Genomic DNA, 25,369 nt, shown 5'->3' with positions numbered 1-25,369 from the left:
TGACAAATAGTGACTCTTCCTTTGTAATCTTAATTATATTTCCTCTCAAGTGCATATCTGTTAACGAAGAATTTGTTTTGTATCCTTTCTAATTAAAGGATCACCAAGCATGTACCTAAATGCAGTTCTGTAGTGGAATATGTATACAACTCTTAAGATATTATTTCTCCCACACTGGCACAGTTAGCGTAACCAAATGTGAAGGCAGGCAGGTGACAGGCATTGACTTTATGGAAAGCCCCTGTGTCTTTCGTTGAAACACTGATATTTTAAAACCAGGTTGTTAATCTGGTGTCAGGCCGTAGTAATCTTCTGGGTGCTTTTGAGAGTGAAGCTAAGGAGTTATGGAAGTAGAATCTCTCTGTATAAAACAATGGCATAGAAAAGAAAAATATCAGATGCCGAAATAGCTTTGGAGAAAGTTAAGAAAAACAAACACACATGGAAAGCAGTAGGAAAAGTAAAAGAACTTTGGTATCACATTGAAACATGAGCTTGTTGACGAGCCACCAGTGCTATATAGGAAGCGTTGGTGCAGTGATTTGTAGCTGATTTCATTGGCTTGCTTAGCAGAGCAAAGGAAGGGTGAGTACCTATCATTCAGGAGGGCTAAAGATAAAAGGCCTCTATTCAGTTCTGCTTCTTTGAGTCTTCGAGATTAATAAGCCATGTACCCTGGAGGAGACAAGGTGATAACTCTCCCAAAGCTTTCTTATTTTTCAATCTCCAGCTTCTCCTTAAACCATCAGCTTCTTAGCTGGGTTTTAATAGAATCCATAGGTTTTTTTGTTTCAGGTCAATTCAAATAGATTTTCATTGACTCAATAAAGTTCTGATGAACCTGGGAGGTTATTTCAATAGTCACTTCACAGTGCCCCCTCCTTCATTAACAGGGCTGTAGTTTATCCTGCTAGTGACAGTAAGCTAATTTATAGTGTTCTATCAAAAGATAAAAATTAATATAGATTATAACTACATTCTTTTTTATTTTTATTGAATATCACCTTCATTTACATTGCCAATGGTAAAACCTTTCCCAATATCCCCCCTCCCCTAAGACCACCAACCCCCCCTTCCTCCTTCCCCCTGTCTCCATGTATATTCCTCTCCAACCCCCCTCGGTTTCCCTTTGTTCCGGCCTCTGTTGAACCTTTACCTGACCAAGGACCATTCCTCACACTAATGCCCAACAAGGCACATTTTTGGCTGAAACCATGTGTGCCCCTTGGTTGATGGTTGAGTCCCTGGGTGTCTTGGGGGCATCTGGGTGGCCAAAATCACTGTTCTTCCCATGGGGCTGTAAACCCTTTCAGCTCCTCTGGACCATCCTCCAGCTCCACCATTGGGGACCCTATGCCCAGTCCAATAGTTGGTTGCTAGCATCTACCTCAGTATTTGTAAGGCTCTGGCAGGGCCCCTCCAGAGACAACCATGGCATGCTTCTTTTGGTATACACTTCTTGTCATCCATAGTAGTGTCAGGGTTTGTTGACTGTTTATAGGATGAATCCCCAGGTAGGGCAGTCTCTGGGTGGCCTTTACCTCAGTCTCTGCTCCATACCTTGTCTCCCTTATTGTTCCTGTGACTATTTTGTTCCCTTTCTTTTTTTTAAATATTTTTATTTTCTATATTCTTTGTTTACATTCCAAATGATTTCCCCTTTCCTGGATCCCCCCTCCCCATATGTCCCATAAACCTTCTTATCTCCATCCCTTCTCCAATCACCTCCCTCCTTTTTCTCTGTCCTTATATTCCCTTCCCATGCTAGATCAATCCTTTCCAGGATCAGGACCCTCTCCATACTTCATGGGAGTCATGTGTTATGCAATTTGTGACTTGGGTATTCAGGGCTTCTGGGCTAATTAATATCCACTTATCAGAGATTGCATTCCATGTGTATTCTTTTGTGATTGGGTTACCTCACTTAGGATGATATTTTCCAGATCAAACCATTTGCCTAAAAATTTTGTGAAAAAAATATGGAACGCTTCATGAATTTGTGTGTCATCCTTGCGCAGGGGCCATGCTAATCTTCTCTGTATCGTTCCAATTTTAGTATATGTGCTGCCGAAGCGAGCCCTATAACTACATTCTTAACACATATCCATATATATACCCAGGTAAGTGTAGCTCTCATCCCTTGTCTGAGAAGCTTTTTTTAAGCAAATGGTGTTACTACAGAGACAGAGATCTACACCTTAGCTAAAATATCCAGTGTACATTTTTGCAATTAACCAACATCTCTCAATTCTCTAAAATTTCCTAAAGCATTTTGATATTTCTTTGCTGAAGCTACTGCCATTTTTTAAGCTTTCTTTCTCACTGTTTGACATGTCATTTCATTTAGATCATCCATCAAGATTCTATATTCTTGTAAAGTGGTGATCTTCTTCATTAATCTTGTACCAGTAAGCAACGGGAGGGCAGAGGGCCTTGCTTCCCGTCATTTTGAAAAGTCCATGTTCCATTACCTTGCCAGTAGCATACTTAACTTAGATTGAATGGAGAGCACAATCATTATGACTAACGGATTAGGTTCTCAAGACTGAGTGAGCTCATTTGCATATACTGATGATGTCTATCAATCCTCCACGAGAAGGTTCCTTTTCTGAGCTGGCAGCATTAACTGAATTAAAAGACCAAAGGAGGAAGAACAAACATTTCAATCATGATGAAAATAATCCCTCACTTTGTACCATGATTTATGACTCCACAAATTCTTTGATACAACCCCAGAAGATAGGCCGGCATTTGCAGAGCTACTTAGTTTCCCACTCATGGAAACAGTAAATGGAAATGAATTGTTCTTAGCTTAGATTTCAGGGGTCCTGGTTTGTAGACACTCTAACAAAGAAAACATTGCCATACTCCATAGATGCATAGCAGCTGACCCTTGCTAAAGGGAGGGGGCAACATTTGTACTGCTTGGAAAAATATTGTGAGCATTCTTTGTGTCTGACTCAGTATGCTCCCTAAACTCATAAAAAGGATTTGCTTCCCAGAACACAGGAAATAAGTTAGGTAGCTGATAGGGTAAAGGAGGGGGAGAAGATACTCTGAAGCGTTTGGTTCTAAGGACACATGAACTAATAATTTGATTGTGCATATAGTAGTGATGGGGCCAAATACATTTCTTTTAAAACAAAAGTCTAAACACAGACTTTTCCAGGTAAAACTGACACAATAAATGTGGAAGCGAAGGTTGACCAGATGGATCAGTGGGCAAAGATGCTTGCCACATACGCCTTGCAACGTGAATCTGATTCCTGGAGATCAAATGATGGAAGTAGAGAAGCAACTCTGACCTCCACACATACCTTCCCATCATGGACACCCACGATATTAAAAGGAAAAATAATGTAGTCTCTGCACAATCCCAGAACAGCTATGTTGAGACATGTACTGTTTCATAAGACAGTGTGACTAGAAAGGTGATTAGAGAATGATTTCCTAGGGTCTTAGAAATCTGTAGTTAGAGGAATGAAATATGTTCCTGCGCTGGACACAGCAGACAAGCAACACAGTCTGGCAGGAAAAGAAGTCCCTGGGAGGTTATGGAAAGACCCTAAATAGGTTGTAGTTTCCTAGGTTGTTGGACAATATGCGGGTCTTTGGGCATTCAGTTATCTTTCTTATGAATTGTCTATCATTTGCCAGGTAGAGACTGATTCTTTTGATTGTAAGAACTGGTGGTGGGTAAAGTTGAACTCTCATACAATGTTTATATACATTCAATGATGATAAAGAGATAGAAGCAACATGAAAGGATTATTATCCAGAGACTCCCAAAGAGTAGGAGAGCCAACTAAGAAGAAACTTGGTGTGGTGGTTGTGGTAGTTCTGATCAGAACAGGGACAAAGGACCCAACAACCACAACACTTTACTGAGGACCCATTTTGAAGCAAACCAATCTTGTTACTCTAATATTCTCTGCCTTGAAGAGGAAGGAAATCTGTACTTTATGACAAGACAGATATATTTAGAGGGTGATATGCAATGTACCAGAAGCTACACACTGTACCATCTCACTTTTACGTAGAACAGTGGAAAGGTAAATGCCTAGGAACAGTCAAATGATATTGAATAGAGGTGTCTTAGACGGAAATAGAGAGATGCTGTTCAAAGAAAATTTCACTTATAGGATGGATAAATTCTGGAGACTTAATCTATGACATTGTGACTATTATTAATTATAAAGTATATATATAGTGTAATATAGAAACAGTTCTTAAATTGTCTTACCGTACTTTCACAAAAGCTTATATAAAGTTAAGTACATATAAGAAATTATGTTGGGTGGTAGATACACCTTTAGTTTGATTGTGGAAGCCATTTTACAGCTTACATGCATATCAGAACATCATGTTGTACACCTTGAATATTTGAGTTCCTATTTGGAACTAAATAAATAAACTGTTTCTTTGCTTTGGGGAGATAGCGTTTAGATAAGCTAACTTTTCTAACTAGTTATTGGAGTGAGTAGAAAAGCATCTAATCTAAGAGGAGGCAGAGCTGGAAATGCAGGGCTTAGTGACTATGACTAATTAGGGAACTTAATTAAGCTGTCAGGGGAGAATAAAGACAATCTCTCAGTCAGTTCCCACTTGCCTGCACCCAGAAAAATGAACAAACCTGTCATCTCTTGGGTCATCACACGTTTCTTGTTCCTAGTTGATACTGATGTAACCTCAAGTGCACCTTCCTAAGATGATGAAGATTCTCCAGGGGGTGATAAACTTTGCCTCTTGCTTCTTTCATCTCCACCTGTTCACATCACACCTGCCTGTCAGATCCAACATTTGGATTTTGTACTTGGACCATAATAGCATCGTACTACAGCATAAACATCACAGTCATAATTTTTGTTGTTGTTGTTAATGCTCATTCTTGTTTCACAATAGAAGAGATGTCAGCCCTGATATTTATTGGGATAGTCACAATGTAATCTGGGGTGCAGTAAGCTCTTGTAATTGGAATAAAATAACAGATGTCATATATTATGTATTACAGCGACCTCACATTTAATCCCACCACTGCTTGGTGATGTAAGCCTATAGTCAATACAGAAAACCTGAAGGCTGGAAAGAACTTGGGCAAGGTCAGGATGCCATGCAGATGAAGTGGAATGGGTATTGACTATGTGTCCATTTTCTTTTAGTCTCATTTTGCCAAGGGTTATAATTACTCGTTACTTAGCTGGGATTTACCTAACTAGTAGGCTTCTCATCCTGGGACTGGTCTTGTAGCTTGTGCATCTGTGCATCTGTGCATGCTTAGCTTTAATAGAACCTTTGCTTTGGGAAAAGCAAGGCTCCATAAACATAAAGACAAGACAACCTTGCAACATGCTAACATCAAGTAATTGCACAGTGGGAATCTGTGGCTTACCTACTCGGTCGGTCTCCATTGTTTCAAAGCAAATTTGGCAGATGAAAGCAAGGAAGAGCTCATGCTTTGAAACATTGCCTGTCAGAACTGCTCTAGGTCAAATTGTCAAAGCATCTTTTAGTGTGAGATGAATAAGCACACTTGGGTTTGTTTCATTGCCCTGTGTAACCTGGCCTGGTGGCAGGCAGTTTGTACAGAAGAAATTTGGATCTTTTGAATTCCTAGACCTCATAAATACTATCTGTACTGATGTACAAATACTCTGTTGTCCAATTGTATGAACCTTGTAAAGATGAACTATATTCTACATCATTTACTTATTTGCTAGTGTGGTTAGGTAGGGTTTTTGCCTGAAAATTGTTATGTACTGCGCTGTGAATTGAAGAGTCCTGATTCTGTGTATATTTCTGCTGCCCTTCCTTGCTTTGTAAAGCCTTTATTGTTGTTCTAAGGAATGTGATTGTTTCATGGGGTTTTTGAACATCTTTTGATGGCATTTAACCCTTAGTTACATAGATGCTTAGGAGATAGTATTCATAGATACACTTCAGGGGTGAACACTGGTTACAGGGGCTCTAAAGCTCATATAATAATCTTCCCTCAAAACTGGGATAAAAATTATAATCATAAAATTAGGAACAAGGATGGATGGTAGGCACATTCCAGTAATGTGGAAGTAAGTGCAGATTGTAGAAATCCAGCCTTCTGCACAGACTGAAGAAACAACCAAGAATATTCCTTAACTAGGTCCCAGTTGGTCTTGAAGGCACTCCATTTCTTCCATTGGAAGATCCATTTTAACCGTATTTTGTGATTATCATTAAAATTTAGCTACTCAACTCTCCTGTGACAGCAGCTCCACTCATAGGAGACAGCACACATTCTTTGGCATAGAAAGGGTTTTTATTCCACAGAGGACATAGAAGCAGACTGTTGTTTTCTTTCAATACTTTACTAGTCTCCTTCTATTTTCTCAGCAATATAAATGTGTGTGTGTGTGTGTGTGTGTGTGTGTGTGCAGTAGAACACAAAAGGCAAGGGTGGTGGTACACTAATGAAAAAACATATAAATAGACGTTGAAAGTATAGATTTTTCAAAAACCAGAATCCCCTGTCAACCTATAATGGCCAACACTCAGGATGAGTCACACAATGTCAGTTTACCATGAGGGACATGGAAATTGTCTAGGCTATTCAATCTATCCCCGATTTTAAGAACCTGTGTGCTCTGTCTTTCTTCTTCTATTCTCTGTCACTCTGTGATCTCAAATTCCCATGCCTCATTTCCTAAAAAAGAACACCCATGGATTCTTACAGAGAACAAAGCCCATGGCAATACCCTGCCCGTCTTTTCTGAAGCATCATTTGCCTTGAAAATATTGAGTCAATTATGTTTTATGTTCAATTTTTACTGCCTGAGAAATTTCCTGGGACAGGCTAGTCTGCTTTCAACATGGTCTGCTTTCTAGTCTGCCTTTGCTATCTTAGTCAAAACAGTGTCTTCCTTTTTGTTTCCTTAATGGTCCACTTACAGTGGGAACTATGAATGGTTATATCATGTATCTCTGTCCTTTCACGATTTCATGTCTGTAGTTCAGCTTCTCCCCTTTAAATCTCCTCTTACAAGCTTCCTACTTTATTAGATTTATTCCAATAAATAGTATCTGTGGGAAATCATGAATGGTCCTAATATCTGTCCTGATGGTGACTTGCATGGAAGATAAAAACTAGTGCTGTATGTTATGCAGACATGTGATGGCTCCAGAAGCTATTCAAGTGCTACAGACAGGCATTAAATGGTGAATCTGAAAGCCAGACCCAGGACTTTCTGTCTGTGAGAGATGCCCCATCTTTATTTTCATTGCTTCTATTTGATGAGATTAAAAACAACACTATTCTTCTGAAACATCATTTTTTTTTGGTCAGGTCTTTGGAGATAAGTTTTAAGCTAAGGGACTCTGCACAGATGCTAAATTTAATGTTGTAGTGATGGACACGTGCCACATTCCCTATACTTTCTATAGTGCAAGAACATAATCTTCTGGGAAAACTCTGTTTTCCCAAGCAGTTGAGAACCTTCGAGCTGCTCAAATGTAGTTATGATGAATAATTCAGGTTACTTGTTGGAAATACAAGAGCTCTCCTCAAAGTTATTGAGAGTCTCAAGTAGTACTTCAGTTGAATGTGAAATGGCTAAGTGGCCCCGGATAGCATTCCTTACCCATATGCGCACTGTGACATTGTTGCTCTATCTTCAAGCCTTTGAGAATGCATTGTGTTACCATAATAAGAAGAAATGAATCATAGAAGCATTGCCCTTGTCAGTTAGGGAATCTCTAAGGTATTAGTGAAAATCAATGTAAAAAGTCACAGTTCTTAAACTCATTAGTATATTGGTCAGGCAGTTACACTGATATGGTGTAGAAGATTATTCATTGAAGAACATCTCAGATTGGCTTGGCAGATCTGTGGTATGAAATGGATGTCCCCATCTGTTACTAAGATTTGCATAATAAAGCTTACAGAAAGAGGAACTTCTGCTTTTCTTAAATTTTAACAGAGTTTTAAATATTTACATTTTTGACACAGGCTTTCTATTCTAGGCAGGACTTGAACTGTTTCTCTAGCCTGGGAATATTCTGATCTTTGTGCCTCCACGTAGAAGGCTGGGATTGTAGGTCTGTACCTCTATGACCCACTTATCTCCTTCTGGGAATCAAATCTAGTTCTGTGTGAGTGCTAGACACACAGTACAAACTGAGGTACATTTCCAGTTCATTTAAAAACCTTCATCCTATATATTCCTTTTTGGTGTCCTAGAACACATTTTATATCTTAATTTGGATACATTTACATTATGACATGTATACTTATTCAGTTATGTAATTTTATGATAACTACCAGGTATATATGAATACCAGGTATATATATTGATATTGCTCTATTTGCTGAACCACTTCATTATATGAAATGTGTAGAGTTACACAGGGGTCAAAGGTATTCATCGGTTTACTCACAAACACTGATGATTTTAAGCATCTGGAATCTAGAGAGGAACAAAATTAAGGGGTCTGGTTAGTGACTAAGGTGTATTCATGGCTTGATGTCTCTAAGGAAGGATTAAGTTCTCATTGACCATCTCAGAGACAGTCAGGGTTACATAACCCTTCTTAGCATAAAACATTGTGTCCTTTTAAATAAGCAGTCACCAGATTTTGTTTTGGCTTCAATAGATCAATATTACTGGGAGAATGAGTCAGCTTCCTCAAGTGGTTCTTTCCACAGTTTGCCCACAACCCCTCTCCATATGCACACCCCTCTGTTTTCCATTTGCTTTGCTCCTAGGAGATTAGTATTTGGTTCTTTAGAGATATCTATTGGCAGCACTACTAGGGCATTTACAACATAGAAGGGAACCCTCAAAGACAGAAGCGTCCTTTCAATTAAAACAAATGAAACATACTGCTTGTAAAACAGTTAAGGGAGAATATTCTTAGTGATAGCTTGGGTTCAAGCTCCTTCCCAGTGACATAAATCCATGCACTGAATAACAGCCAGTCTGTTAACTCTACCCTCAGATTCTCAGCCTTTGCCTTTGAACACGTTATAACGATGTTCTCCAAGCTTGCTAGATAATAATTACTGGAGACACTTCTTTAAAAATTTCAGATCTTTTGTATCTTATCCCAGATCATAAGGTTTTGATTTTTTTTTCTAGAGATCGTATTGTGAATTTGTCCAGGGTTTTCATTCTTGCCTTATCTAAATAATGCTGCCCCATCGTATCTCTCATTTGCTACTCATGTTATTACTTGCACTGTGTGAAGTTTGGCAACTTTAACATTTTAAAAGTTTGATTTCCCTAAAACAGGGCATCGAGGTTAATGTAAGGCTAATGCACAGCTCTAGCATTTTGTGTTTGTCCTGTAATAAGTTCTAACCCTGCTCTTGAGTATGAGTGTGGTGTGTGTGCGTGCATGTACATTCTATTTGCAGTGTGTGTGTGTGTGTGTGTGTGTGTATGAGAGCTCATGTGTGTTCTATTTGTATGTGTGAAAGTCAGAGGTTAACACTGTCTTCTATTGTTTGTTTGTTTCCTTTGGGGCAAGCTTTTCAGGCTAGGCTTTACAATCAGCAACCCTCAGAGATCCCTGTGCCTTTGACCTATCATTACTGGGGTGACAGGAACCTGTCGCTGGCCCAGCTTTCACATGGATGTTGGGTATCTGAAGTCAGGTCCTCATGCTTGTGCAGCAGCACGTGAGGCACGAAGCCATCTCCCCAGCCTTTCTCTCCAGTGATAATTTTCTTCCCAACTTAAACACATAGTCAGTTTAAGCAAACAACATTTAAACATAGTGTACTTGAAGTGAATGGCCTGCTGCTTTAAAGTGTGCCAAGGAATTGTATTATTGCTTTGATCGCATCATGTTAAAATGCGGGAAGCGTCCACTGAAGACCACTGTAAATATTTTGTAAACTATTAAGAGCCAAGTACAAGAAAGGATTTGCAAATTATGGATTTATTTTTTTATAGTAGTGTTGGAGAAGTGGGGAATTAGTGACTAGGCAAAGAGGTTGCTTTCTTTCAGGGCATGCTAGACACATTCTCTAGTTACTTGTTAATGACTTGAGTTGCTACAGGTGAATGGTGAACAGGGAGTTGCAGTCCGATTTCTCTTCCTCCCACACCAGGAGTAACAGAGTAGTTATAAATAACAATAAAATGCACTTAGCTATTTCCTCCATATCCAGCCTGTGTTTGTTTAAGAATGCCCCCCTCATACATTTGAATACTTGGTCTTTGGTTTGTGAAACTGTTTTGGAAGGGCTTGGGGGCGTGGCCTTATTGGAATAGATGTGTCACTAGGGGCAGACTTGTGCTTTTCCCAGTGTCTTTCTCTCAGCCTCCTACTTAGGGATCAAAATGTGAGCTCTCAGGTACTGCTCCAGGACCATATTTTCTTGCCCACTTGCAGGCTCCCTGCCACTGTGGTCATTGTCTCTAACTCCCTCCTGTAAGTCCAAGATAAACTCTTTCTACATAGAAAAAAAGGCTGCCTTGATCTTGTGTTTTATCACAGCATTAGAAAAATAAGTAAAACACAGCACCTACAGATAGAGGATGATTCTCACACCCAGAAGGCTTGTACTGCCCTGGGAAGAACAGTTTTTCTGCCCTAAGGTTTTATGTCATCCTGACTTTATCTCTTGATCCTCAGTAAGAGCTACACAATAGGTCCAAAGCAGCTGGGGATTGATGATTCCAGTCTACTGGTAAATTTTATAAAACTTCTAATCTGGCCGGCAGCAGCATCCTGAGAAATCTTGAAAAGTCTGTATGTTGAATTTAAGTATGACTCTTATTTCATAACTATTTGATTGATGAATAATGTTTAATAGTGTATTCTATCCTAAAAGCCAAATTGCTAATGTCTAGGAAAACTTGTTCTTAAAGTAGAAGACCATGAGAAGAGACAATTAACTTTGATTTTATATAACTTTGAGGTAGTTATGGAAGAGCAGCTTTTAGTTACAGGTGATAGCAAATCTATGTGTGTAGGGGGGAGACTTATCAGCTAGACTATACCTTCAAAAGTTTCTGCCACCTTGGAAAATAATACCATGATCTGGGAAACCAATACTCAATAGATGAGCCCCTGGAGAACTGTTCATATTTATACCGTATCATAGAGAACTGTTCATATTTATACCGTATCATAGAGAACTGTTCATATTCACACCACATTGACGTCACCTGGGTCAGACTGTAGTTCATATTGATGCTTACTCAATGTATCATTTACTTGCTCCTGTAGTTTCTCTGCCTCTTTCTTTCTTCCAGGTCGCTTAGTGGGGAAGCCCTTAACATAAATTGGACCCATGGAGTGAACTCCCTAGTGGAAGGACTGATGGGGTTTATGGAGATGGTTTTTGCTGGTGCCCGTGAGCCCTTGGCTACAATATTTATACTACAAGGATCTGGAGGAGAATATGTAGGCCTGAGTCATCTCTGTCATGGAACCTTGTGGTTCCTGGGACAGGAAGACTCAGCCTGTGGAGTCTAGGGAACACGACACTAAGTGCTGCCGGCTGCTTCATAGTTTTTAGACAGAGAACTCTGAATGAACATGTAGAGTTAGGCTGTGTTAGTCCGACTTGAATGTGGGAACATAAGGTTGGCAATCTCCTCAAGAATTCTAAATGTTGATGATGTGGCTGAAGTGTCTCTGGATGTATGTTGAGAAACTTAGATTTCACATGAGCTGCGTGGATAAGGGACATGACGTGCAAAGGAATATTTGTTAATTATATGAGGTTCTTAAAAACCTAAAAGTTGGTCTTATAGTGTCCCTTTCCAAGTAAAATTACTGCTTATGTCCCATGGGAGGGGAGACTGTAGAGGAGACTGAAGCAGACCCATACTTCTATCCAAGTCACTGTCAACGACTACACACTAAAGGCAGCCCCCTCCCCCTACCCTGTACCTTTCATGCCTCACCCCCCCCCCCATCCCTCCCATATGTCATCCCTGCTACTGAGCGTTACCATGGGAACTAGGTTGCCTACCCAAGGGATAAAGCTACACCTCCGGCCAAGTGTTCCCAGGCTACAGTTTGGAGCTCGACCTATCCATATTATGGAGAAAAGAATCTGGCTTAAATGTAGAAGAAGAAAAAAAAGTTGTTTCTCTTTTTATATAGACCCTACTCTTAGAACTTCATTTCAGTTTTAAAGAAATTGGAAAGGAATTATGTGGCAATCCTTGGTCTTTGAGCTTTTAAAATACCTATCAGAGAACAGATGTATTGAAATATCTTTTTGTGGCCACTGTCTATTCTTCCCCTTAGACTGTCACAGAGAAGGCATGTAGTGAATGCCTGCAAGTATCTAAGGATGGATATACCTACCTACATATTGTTTCCGTAGACAGGGACAAAGTTCACAGACCATCTAGTGCAACCTCTGCATTTTACTGAGACTGGAAATTAGAGGAATAAGTCAGCCAGCAGTGAGCTCTCACTCCTGTGAGGACAGTGTCCTCACTGAGGTTCTGGCTTCCTGGCATTGCACAAATCATTGTCTTTTTTGTTTGTTTGTTTGTTTGTTAAATTCAGCAATTTGTTTCTATAAATATTTTATCTCCCCATGTTGGGAGGTTCCCGAAAACAGAAATTGCCCAGTATCTCTTACTAACTGTTCCAATTGTTCAATAAATAAATGTTTTTAGTTGTGAGGCTGATTTGTGGGAGAGACCTCCCCCACCTCCACAAATAATGTGATTTTGTGCTGTCCCTCTGGTAAGTAAAGAACAGCCGTGGGCACTAAAGTATCCATGCAAAGCTCTGTGTGTAAATTTTAAGCCGCTCAAGTATCAGAATAGATGAGACCACTGAATAAAGGCTCGTCACCCAGCACAACCTACCTTAGTTTTAATAAGCTGGGGAGTCTAAACGGATACTTTGACTGAAGCGGCGGGTGGGTTGCTTGTGCTCTCAGCTTGAGAGGCAGTCAATAAATTCTTTCTGCTGTTACTCACAAGAGTCATTTAAATTCTGTTCAGGACAAGAGTCTGAGGAATCACGTCAGGGTTAACCTACCAAAGAGCCCGAAGAAATGGCAGAACAATGTGTCCCTGCTCAAGCTGCAGAGGGAAGGTGGTCTTACTCTTTCCCGCAGGAAGTGACAGACAAAATCTAATTGTCTGTACCAGAGTTTGCTGTTTAAGCTCCCTGCCTGTTCTGCAATAGCAACTTCTGGCCCCACTGTTTTCCCTTCTCCCATAAGCTCCAGTCATTTAGAGAAATCCAATACTCACAGCACAAATTGCATTGGCATAGCTAAGGATATATTTTTATTGCTACAAATGTAGTTGCAGGAGTAAAGTCAACCTAATATTTTAAAAAATAATGGGGGAGGGGTGGCACGGAGGAGGCTTGGGATCTGTAAAAGCTCTTGACATCTGACAGATCTCTTACTGTGCTGGCTCAATATGCAAATTAAGGGCGATGCTTCTCACTTATCTGCATTGCAGATTCTTCCAGGCATGCTCAGCATGCATTGTGCATGCAGTGCATGCAACAGAGCACAACAGCTTAGCCAAGGAAACCCAGGAATAGAAACCAGGGAGGAAATATATATTGATCCCATACCCTTAAAGTTATGTGCAACCTACGTTGCCTCCAGTGCACTGTTGAGAACAGTCTAGCTGATGAATGGCTATTGCAGCAAGCAATGAATTTATGGGTAAGTTATGAGCTATGCTTCTCTTTACTCTGTGCACATTAAAGAATCTTTAAGTGTAAAATAGCCTGTGCTAAAAATAACGCTCAGCTTACCACCCAGCAACACAAAAACTGTAAGGTATACAATGTTTGTGTAAGCGGGCTTGCATCGACACCTGCTATTTGATGTTTTTCACAGGAACTTGTACATGCCTAGCAGAGCTATCATTATACTGGACCCTCCACTCCAGTGTCCCACATGTGTGCTGCTATGAACTGTTTGTAGCCCGTGTCCCTGAGATTTGCTCTACATACTGACATTAAATCCAAAGTTTTCTATGTGACATCATTTGATTAGATCAGTCGCTGTTCCTGCCTGGAAACTCTATCACTGAGAATTCCTGTCTTTTTAAAAAACATTAATTTTCAGTTATGTGTGTGTGTGTGTGTGTGTGTGTGTGTGTATGTGTGTTATGTGCATGCTTGAGAACAGACACATAGAATCTAGAAGAGGGCATTGGATCCCCTGGTTCTAGAGTTATATTTAGTTATGATCTGCCTGAAGTGGGTGCTAGGACCTGAACCCAGGCCCTCTGGGAGAGTAGTGTGCACTCTGAACCACTGAGCCCCTACTTTGGGTCCCAGTCATCATGTTGATTGTTTGTGTAAGTTTTATTATTTATTTTCTTTTATGAGTTAATGCCAAAGCATCTCAGAGAAACAGATTCTTCAAATGATCTCGCCTAACTTTTTGTGGGATTAATTATTACTAAACCGAGTGAATTTCAGAGTAGGGGAGAAAGGTGTGCTAATGTATATATTCTGATTGTGGAAAACCATGCTGATAATTGTGTGAGGCTCATAGGTTCAATTTGTGGTTTGTAGCATACACATAACTTTTGGGTTATGGTATTTTAGATTTAATATGTTTTTCTCTGTCACTGGAGTTGAGACTTCATCATTAGATAGTTTTCTGTGCCTCCTATTACTTTATTAGGTTCAGTACGGGATCCCTGAGCATAAATGACCTCTGCTTCTTTTGTCTGTCTCTGCATTGTGTTCGGTTGGTACCATCTTCCTTCCCCAATATCTCTCTCCCTAATATTACTATTCTAATATCACTGCCTTGGCTCCTTACTATCTCAATAGGGAGACCACAAACGATGAACGCCATTTTATACTTTTAAATTAGCAGTGGTACACAATGCCTCCTTATGAATGTATTTTTAAAACAAGATATTTCACCTTCATTAAAAGAAAGTTAGAAAGCATACCCTAGTTCCACGACTAGGCATTAGCAGAAAGCAGAAAGCCAAGAAATACTTGAGAACTACACGTGGACCCTTTGTTACTATTGGGCTTATAGGATGCTACTGTTCTCAGTATTGCCAGCTGTTTCCATCTGGCCTTTCTCCTGTCTGTCACAGCTGGATCATTTTGGCATGTGGCTTGCCTTTTGGACTTGGTCCTGTGGGCTCCTTGGGAGCTGTCTTGCATTTCTTATCATATGCACTAGCATGGTCCTCAAGGGAATGAATGCTGATCTGTGAATGTGAGGATCGTTTGTATTTAGGATGTCTTCTCTCTGGGTTAGTCAATTGTTGCTTATTGGGGAGCTGTGCAGTCACTTCTTGTGATTCTCAGTTCGCAAAATTCTACATCCCATCTTTTCAGTGAACAAAAAAAAAATATGTTGATCAGCTTGCAAACAGTCTCTTGACTTCCTGCAACAGGTTTTAGTTCCCCCCAGAACATTACTAATCACTAAAGCCATGCAAAACCACACAGACTGGCTTTCAGATGTTAATGTACATAAGTGTTATTCTGTGAATGTTGTCTGCGTGGATGATGCTATTATTTTGTTTTTTGTTACACCATGAAAACAACAGGGGATAGATATGGGTGGAAAAGAGAAGGTAGTGAGAAGTTACTTATCTTCGAACCAGTTACTTTTTGTTTCAGTCCCAAATTGAGTTGGCCTGACTTATTCAAGAAACTTATTAGATAGAAAAGTTGATGCCTAATATGCCAAATTGCTGTTATTCTTAATTCCACGAGAGACCGGATACCCTACTTTTCCTGACAGTCTGGCATTTCCAGTCAGTCTCATTTCCCCCCAGTACCAGCCCACCTGATTATCCAAGATTCTCATCTTATAATTAGGATGATTAGGACCATTTTTCTAAAGGATGACATTGAAATCAATATGAGAAGATTGGTTCGAACCTTGATTTTTCACGATCCTGGCGATCTAATTAACACACATTGGCAAGCCCTTTGCTATGGGGTCGCAGTCCTAACCCTCTAAACATTTATTTTGAAGAGAATGCATTATAATGGAGAGTAGAATTAAGGAGAAAGTCACCTCTGAATGCGATGGAATAAAACATGAATCAAACAGACTAGCTTTTAGCCTGATGAGCTTAGGGTCAGAGAGCTCACAAGCATTTATCGTGTGAGCATTTGCGGAGACGTCGGCGGAAACTTGGCGAAGGCTATGTCCCTTCTGCTGTCTTGGATGAAATGAAAAGGCAGAGACACAAGAACCAAATTTCAAGTCAAGTGGGCAGAAGAGAAGTGTATCTCTAGGCATCTTTCTGGAGTCAAGACAGCTCAAGGATACCACGGTTACAACTGTTTTCACTCAGACACCAGAATGCCTTTCAAGATTTCACTTCTCCCACTTCTCTTGCCATGTGCATCTTTTTATTCCCATTCATTCATATTTGTTCTCTTGACAGCCAATGCCTTAACCCCAAACTAATAAATATCATCAAGATCTCCTTCTAAGGATACAGAAGGTCCCTGCATGGAGAGGAACAGATATTTCCTTATGTCACAGACCCAGGTCTTTAGGCATAGGCTTTCTGGATTAGCATCTTACACATCTAGAGCCCATGCTCCTCTAGAAACCCTGTGAAATATTTTAAGACAGTCTCAGGAATAGTGGATGGAAATCTGGAACTGGAGATGCTGAACACTGGGGCAGAATGAGACAGATACAGCATGTGAGCTGCCAGGGTCCTTTGTCTACACACCATCTGCCATCTTTACATATATACGCAGAAGCAAACAGTTACTCCAAGGCATGGTTTCTGCTTTCTAGTCCGTGATTCACTGAGGTGCTCAAATGAGATGATTCTTTTCAGCCCTATCTTAAGTGGCAATAATTTCTTTCATATATACACCCTATCTTTCCCTTCTTCTCAAGTTGTTAATATAAAAGGAAGATAGTACCCAGATTGCCTTTCCTTATCACCTATCTTCTCACCCAAGGAGGCCCATTAAAAGCCCCCACACGATGATGACTATCTAACACATAATTAGTGAGGGCTGGGTGTTATGCTGAATACTTTCAACATACTTATTCCTCGTACTGATTCTCACAGTTAAGAACAGCTACCTTATCCACTGTATACCTGAGGAAGCTGAGAACTCCTTGCTGGGAGAGCCTGGTTTTGAATGCCGGGACTCAGTCTGACACTCTGTCACTGTTCCCTTCTGGTTCTAATGTCTGAGTACTGGCAGGCTTGGCTCAGTCCAGTCCCAGACCCCGGCCCACCTCGTCGCACCATATTTGGATCTCTTTTGTTATGTCTCCCTTTCGTTTCTATCAACCCAGTTCTGTGTGTCTATCCAGCACCATTCACTGGATACTTCCTTTGTTGTTTGTTTTTGTTTTGCATTATTCTTGTTTTTGCTTTTGCCTTCCCTTAGTTTCACCTTGTAAACGTCTCCTTGCTACACACTTGACGCACCGGGCTGTGCTCTGAGGGTAGAGTCTCCTGGCCGGGTCTGAGTCCCTGCTTCCGTCTGTTCCAAGTGGGGAGTGGAGAGTGAAGGATGATGGGAGAAAAGCATCATTGAGCATGTCCCTTTCTATCTCGGTAGTTAAGTGTTAGCACAGAGTTTCCAAGTATTCCCGCTGAAACTACTGGTATGTCTGGAGCCTTATTATCCTGGTGGAGGTAATAGACTGTAAATTGTCGGCAATGGATGCTGATAGTGAAAGATACTGGGCCGTGGATTGAAAGACGGGCATGTTCTCTGTTGTTCAGGATTTCCTGTGTGCCCAGGAAGAGACTATAACAATGGGCACACAGTCCATTAGCCTGGAATTACCCAAAGGCAAGGTAGTTTAGATGTCCTCTGTGCCGGGAATCCCTGGTTCACTTATTCTGGCTGAAGTAAGTAAGTGATCAAAAGCTATTTTCTTGGTCCTTTTCTCATATCTACCCTCGTGGGGTGAAGCTGCAAACTCACTTTATTAGATTTGTGGAAGAGTCAGTGCCATCAGGTGAGGCCTGGATAAAGCACATGGGAAATAAAGTCAGGAAGAGTCACATACTACGGGGGGGGGGGGGGGGGTGGGGGGGGGAGAAGATGAGACGGAGTTCTGCACCAAGGCTCCTTAAGCTGATGTATAGCTCTGTATTCCTACGTGAATGCGAGCTTCAGTTCTGGGGAAAGCAGAGGCCACTATGCAGATCCTGAAATTAACTATCAGGAGAGATCAGCATAGTTGGGGTCTTAGTCAGGGTTTCTATTGTGGCCAAAAAGCTAGTTGGAGTGGAGAGGGTTTATCTGGCTTACATTTCGGACATTCTAGCCTTCCTTTGAAGGAAGCCAGGACAGGAACTCAAACGGAAGAGGAATCTGGAGGCAGGAGCTGTGGCAGAGAACATGGAGGGGTGTGTTACTGGCATGATCTTTATGACTTGCTCAGCCTGAATTCTTGTAAAACCTAGACAACCAGCACATTTAAGGGTCCGCCCACAATGGGCTGAGCCCTCTCCCCTATCAGTAATTGAGAAAATGCCCTACTGTCCTGACTACAGCCTGATCTTACTGAGGCATTTTCCCAGTAGAGGCTTCCTATTCTCCAGCGACTCTGGCTTGTGTCAAGTTGACATAAAACTAGCCAGCACAAAAAGTGTTCTAAATTTTGTTCCTTTTCTTCTCTATTTCATTTCAGGCAATGATACATCCCCATTACAGGAATTGAATGAATATAACATTTCAGCATGTGGTTAGAGGAAAGAAAGAAAAAAAAAATTCAGCCTACTCAGAAATTTCTGTGCATTTTCCCCCAGTAAATCTTTATACAGGCTGAGATTTGAGACAAGCAGATTAGAGTTGGGTTTTAGGAGGCCAAGAAGGCATCACATGCAGGAGAGGGGCTTTAACCATCACCGTAGTGTATGTCATGGGTACCATCCAGCTTCTCCTACAGAAGGGAAGGTATTTGGTGATCTGTAGTGCTCCTGAAAATTCTAGTCTCCTCCAGATCTTCAAAGGCTGATTACAAACAGTCTGGGACCAAGGAAGGTTTAACAATGTTTAAGCACTACTGTCACAAAATGGTCATCTAATACATGTTGTTACAGGGCTTTCAAAAATACGAATGCTGCACCATTGCCCAACCCAGGGCTAAGCAGACTAAAAAGCAGGACCATAGCTAGAAAAGACAATATGATGTGACTATAGGCAGTGAGCATCTTACCAAGATTTGGTGGCTCAATGCAGTGTGGATGTGGCCCAGGAAGCCAGTGAAGACCCTCCCAGACCATGTTAGTCTGACCCTCTGCTCATATCCCACACAAGCTAGCAAATCTCATCTGCATTCCTTACGCCAACCCATCTCACACAGAGAAAGCTCCCCTGACTATTTGGAGAAAACTCCGGGCTGACATGTCCTCACTCCTTGTCTCTGAGTTTCTGGCAACCCACCCATGAGTGCCCACGCAGGGGCTTAGTTTGGGATCATGTATGGACACAATCCCAGCTCCTAGCTGACACATCATCACTCCTTGCCTAAGCTCTTTAAAAGCCCCTTGTTTCAACCTGGATATGTAACTTCACTGACTTCTACCTGTGAACTCAGTGAACCCACCGGAGAGCTGCCTCCTAATAAACCCGCCTTACCTACTTTTAATCTGGTCTCATCTGGCACACATCTGTCTCACTGAGGAAGAGAAAATGCACTCAGTCTAAGCATCCCAGTTTGCTGAACAAAACGTCAGTAGATCAGGCAATTAGATAATTTTAGCAAGTCCTCAGGGAGACAGGAATGTGGCGACCTGTTGGATAGACTCATCTTTGTACCGAGTCACTACAAGAGGCAGCTGCAGACTGTCCGCTCGTATATCCTCAGTATCCTCATTGTATCCCATCCATACAAACAATAGATGCCCTGGTGGTCCACACACGGAACACAAACATAAAAACCACTACTGCATGGTGCCAAGGGCAACAGCATATAGGAGCAGCCGCATCTCCAGAAAGGGACTATAATATGTTCTGCATATTCCAATATTTGCTACATGAAGGACTATTGACCATCTTACGGATGGCCGTTTTTACTAAGTTTACTAAGGGTCCTTGCTTTTTGAAGTCTATGAATTTTGCTAAGAGCCGTGCTAGCTGGAGGACGGTGAGACTTAAAATTTATCGATCATCTAGCTGCTCTGCTTACCGGTGCATATTTAATTTTTATAGCTTTTTAGTTAAGGCCATTTGTGTTTGTTGGCACAATAAAGAAGTAAAGGCTCTGAGAAATAAACTTTTCTGAGGGTGTGAAACCGAGGCAGGGAGAAAGGCATGGAGAACTATCCGGATTAGATTCACATCTTTTTCTTTCTTTCCTTTTTTTTTTTTTCCTTAAGACCATGAACTTCCCATGATACTCTGCTGAGTCATGCTTTCTGCTGAGCAAAATAGTTGTGCTACTTCATAATCTTTGCTCCTTTCTCCTTGTAACATCCCTGTGAGCTCTTTAAAAAAAAAAATCAGCACAAGCCATTAAAAACAGAAATTGTCATGGCTTGCATAGTCATTTCCCAAAGTTAATGTTATATAAGCATGTCAACCATGAAGAAGACGGAACCTGACTCCGTGCCAGAGAGACAGCTCTCATTTTCTCATAGTGAGCGCACATGGAGATGAATTTAGTGGGGGGATTTGGGAAACTTTCCAGACAGTACCAAATTTGATGCTTCAAACATGGCATTTTATGCTGAGATTTTTACTTGGCTTTTTTAATCATTTAATTTTTTCATGCAATATATTCTGATCATGGTTTCTTGTCTCCCAACTCCTTCCAGATCCTTCCTATCTCCCTAACTCTCCAGACTCCATGACCCCTCTCTCTTTCTCTTGTTAGAAAACAAACAGGTAAGCAAACAAACAAAAACTAACAATAATAATTGAAAAAAAAAACTACAAGAAACATGCACACGCAGAGAATTCCTAAATCCATAAAAAAAAAAATCCCACTACAAACTTGTGAGCCACCATATATAAGGAAAATTCCAGCAAGACAATAAAAAATGCCCAAACAAAGCAATATAAGACAAAACGTCTACAAAACACCATTGTGTTTGGTTTGTATTGGCCATCTGCTGCTTGTGGGGTTAGCATTTAAGCACTCAATGGGCGTGCTGCTACAGCCTGTCTAACCACAGAGGGTAGGCATAGAGTAAGGGACTAGTAGGTAGGGTAGGATCTCCCTAGGAAGAAGGAACATAACATTTACTTATAAGAGACAGGAAGAGATTGAACTGGGATAGTTAAGGAGGGATGGGAGGGGGAGGGAAGGAAGAAAGGAATCAGATATGACAGTTAACTCTATTTGTTTCCTTAAAAGCAGTTTTATTAAATTTTGGCATTAGTTCCCATATCAAAAATCTAGGTCGTTTAAGTCTCTATGCTCAACATTGTCAAATGTTTTTAAAAAACCATTCCCTCTCATTAAGTTGTAACGACCATAGGTAGTATATCTGAATCAAATGGGCTCCAGTCTTCTTGTGAATGAGCTTTGCCACAAGTGTGTTGTAGCCAGGTTAGCCCCAGCAGGACAGTAGCCAAAGGCTTAAGTCCTCTGATCATAGAATTACCACTCCCTCCTCTGATAGTTTCATCAGTCAAAGAAAAGTAATATTTTTGCTTTTATAGTTGAACTCCTCTGGAGGAGGGGGCAATATAAGTTTACAACTCACACTCAGAATCTAGATATTTTTCTCAGTTTTCAAGCGAAAACTCACCCAATTTTCAAATTGTCCTTAAAACAGAATGTTGGGTGTCAGAGGTCAACTGAGGGTTATGTAAGAAAAGGACACACTGGAGCTAACTGTCTTTGAGTTGTAAAGGAAACCCTGCTTCTTCAGGATAACTTTTTCGTAGGGCATTTTTTTCTTAGTAGGTTGCCCACAAGGTCTTGGTGGCGTGCGTTGGGTACTAGAGCTGGCCACCACTGTTTCCGTGGTTCTCCATTCATTTAGCTACTGAGCATTAGGGAATAAGAGCCTACTGATCAGAGACTGTACGGAGGATGTGACTCCCTGTGCCATTTCCCCCAAGCAGCTTCCGTCTGTGACTTATTGCCAGATCTGGGGGTTGTCAGCATCCTTCCCGTATCTGAAATATAGGAAGAACCATATGCAGTAGCTGTGAATCTTGTTTCTCTGGAAAGAAAAAAAAATAACTGAACTTGCATTGCAGTAGCTATTGTCCACCCTCAAGTTGACTGTCTCCTCTCCTGCTCAAGACGATTCTGCCATCTGAGCAGCTAGGCTCTTCCACCAGTCACTGGCCAGTCTGAGAGGAGACCTAGTCACATGTCTTTATTTTATTTAGCTATTGTATGAAAAAAAGGTAGAGGAAGGAAGGAAGGAAGAAAGGAAGGAAGAAGAAAGAGAAGCACTTAAAATATACAAACCGGAATCATGAATCAGGGTTCAATGCTCTGGTCTAGTCTATTCCCCTTCGTTCTTTCCTTTCTTTAAGCAATTAAATCTTCAGCCCATGTCTTCCGGAAGCTATTGGGATTTCCCTCTTTTTCTCCCCATGCCTCTTTCCTTCCCCTAGCTTCTAACAGTAGTAAATATACCTGCACCCACATGCATGCACTCAAATATCACACATGCACACACACATACACACACACACACACACACACAGGCATGAGCCCATGCACATGCACACATACACATACACAGTTTTTAAACGAAAAGAAGTCACCACTTTTTGTTTAAGAAAGCACCCCCTCTTTTTTTTAAAAAAAAAACAAACTAAATGTAAGGGCTAGCCTAGAACTCTGTGTGGAGCAGGCTGACCCAGAGCTCTACACAGATTTACTTGCTTCTGCCTCCTGAGTGATGACATTAAAGGCATGTGCCACCTTGCCCAACCTAAGACAGCCCTCTTAATGACAGGACACGTACTTACTTACCTAGAACCATATCAAATTAATTGTCATACCCGCTATCTCAATTCTATGTCTAGAACCTTCAAGGAATCACTCCATAACTCTATTACCAAGTGCTCAGGTGATGCCAACCCCTCAGGAATGTCACCTTGTCCTCCGTGTCCTGGTCAGGTAGAGAGGACTAGTGGCACTCCCTGCCCAGTCATCAGTTCTCAAAGTAGCGTAATGAACTCAGCAAACATTCTAACCATGTTTGTTATAAGAGCGGCACTATTAAGTCCCACACCGTGCCAAAACTGTGACTGTTAAATGAAGGGAAACAATCTCTAATGATGCCCTTTAATGTTCTGAGGACACGAGTCTTCCCTGTGAACGTGACATTTTCTTGATCCTCATCCATTCCTAAGGATTCCAGTTAAGACGTTTTAATGTGAGGAAGTCCAGACAACTAGCACGGCATCATGGGATGAAAACACCATCATTAGTAACTGGGTAAATGCTGGGCCAGTCCCCTAGTTGATAATGGAAGCTGCTGCCCAAATGTCAAACATTTTGGATGTGAGGTGTCCCCACTCACCTTCGGAGATGTGACTTGGGAGCCATTATGCTGCATCTGTCTCTGGGTGACATTTGCTTTCTTTCTCCCCCACCTCCCTTAGTTTTTATGGATACGTCTGAAAAATATCAGATGTGACTTCCCCAGACAGATTGAAGTTATGCGTCTGTAATTTTAAACAATACACAACACTGATGTTCTTAAGACATGACAGCGATGATAATCATGTCGACTCAGACCCTAAGAACAGGAGTTAACTGAGATAGTAAGAAAAAAAAACACATCTTGGAAGATCAGTGAACAGTGGAGTTGTTGCTTTGCTACAAAGCTATGTTAGGTCAACCCAACATGCGTTCACTAAACAGCTCTGGCACACACAGAGACAAGGGATGGGGAAATCTGGGCTGAGTCTTCTAGGGGCTCAAAGTTCTGAAAAGATCACACAGTGTCTACTAAAGATAAAATAATGATAAATATTTTGTGTGTTCCATTTCAGAAATACTGCATAAGGAGCTAGAGATTTGGCTCAATAGCTTAGAGTAGTTACTGCTTTTGTGGAGATTCTGGGTTCAGTTCCCAGGAGTATATCACTTGGCTTCCAACTACCTGACACTCTAGGTGCGGAGCATCCAACGTCCTCTGGCCTCCAAGAGTACATGCTCATGATACACATTCTCTCTCTCTCTCTCTCTCTCTCTCTCTCTCTCTTGTCTTTCTCTGTCTCTCTGTCTCTCTCTGTCTCTCTCTCACACACACACATGAATATTCTTTAAAGAAAACACATACATAAGACAAATAGAGAAAAAGAGTTAAGCCATATTGAGGAAAAGGTCAAATATTACTTAGGACACAGACCACTCAAGTCTGTTGGCAATCTGTTCTTGAATTCTTCTGTTCAAAATAGAATACGGCAGTATGTGATTAAACCAGTATAAGTGGGAACTATGGAACTGAGCAAAAAAGTATTTCCTGAGCATGTTCTGTCACAGCAAATGGACAAAGAGGAATGAGAGCCAAACTGATTAGAAAAGATGTGCTGAGACACGCTAAGCGGATGCTTGAGTGTGAATTCCTAATGAGTTTATGGAGACTTAAGACTACCAAGAGCCACAAGGTATCTTCCTATGCTGTTGTTATAAACAGAGCAAACTACTTAGTATGTGTCAAAAGCTATCCAAATTCTCAGTGGCATTTATTGAATGCTTATTTCACACACGAGAAAGGGTGCTGGAAAATTAGTTGGCATCGGTTCTTGAATTCTTCCAGCTTTTTGCTACCACTCCCTGCCCTGTTTATTCAGGAAATACTTTCCTGACATACTTTGGAAAACAAGAACAGGGATCTAATGACTCATAAATACTATGGAAATTAAATGCCAGCTGTATCACCATCCTCAGACTCACACTTTGGGTTAAGATCTCTCAGTTTGCATTCATTCAGTCTTTCCAAAACAAAACAAAACAAAACAACCTCCCAAATAGTTGCATTCTATGTCGTGATACCTTGTAGGAAAATAGGATCTAATTTGCCCTCTGGAAACCTAGAATCTAACAAAAAGAAGAAGGTAACCTGAGTGTCTCAACGCAGGTGGTGGCATCAGAAGCAGATCAGAGAGATGACAAACCTCATATATCAGTGAATGTGAAGTAAGAGAGGACTCTGGAGAAACCCAGTATCCAAATGAGCTGCAGCTTCCCTGAAGGAACAGCAGAGATGAGCAGATGAGAAGCAGAGGAGGAGGCCTGGGCCCAGGTGTGATGGGAAATTTAGACTTTTAAACAAAAAGTCAACAAACTAGGAAATGAAAACAAGAAAGAATCTAGGGCCAAATTTCTAAGACTTGTTTCAGTAACCAATTAAGAACAAGCCTGGATGCTCACTGACTAGCTAAAGATGTCTGGACTGGTGTCTTAGTCAGGGTTTCTATTTCTGCACAAACATCATGACCAAGAAGCAAGTTGGGGAGGAAAGGGTTTATTCAGCTTACACTTCTA

At 41.0% G+C, this 25,369-nt stretch overlaps 2 protein-coding genes and 1 non-coding gene across 3 annotated transcripts in view; 1 reads left to right on the top strand and 2 right to left on the bottom strand.

Annotated features, from left to right (window-relative positions):
• Positions 1–25,369, top strand: part of Ctnna3 (catenin alpha 3) — a 1,484,299-nt gene that overhangs the window by 426,220 nt on the left and 1,032,710 nt on the right. The window lies entirely within an intron of this gene.
• Positions 1–25,369, bottom strand: part of Lrrtm3 (leucine rich repeat transmembrane neuronal 3) — a 204,315-nt gene that overhangs the window by 37,837 nt on the left and 141,109 nt on the right. The window lies entirely within an intron of this gene.
• Positions 1,974–2,080, bottom strand: LOC127670305 (U6 spliceosomal RNA). The gene has a single exon (XR_007974519.1). It is a non-coding gene; the product is annotated as a U6 spliceosomal RNA (small nuclear RNA).

The sequence above is a fragment of the Apodemus sylvaticus genome, chromosome 19, assembly GCF_947179515.1.
Source record: "Apodemus sylvaticus chromosome 19, mApoSyl1.1, whole genome shotgun sequence".
NCBI lineage: Eukaryota > Metazoa > Chordata > Mammalia > Rodentia > Muridae > Apodemus > Apodemus sylvaticus.
This window is presented reverse-complemented; position numbering and strand designations above follow the sequence as displayed.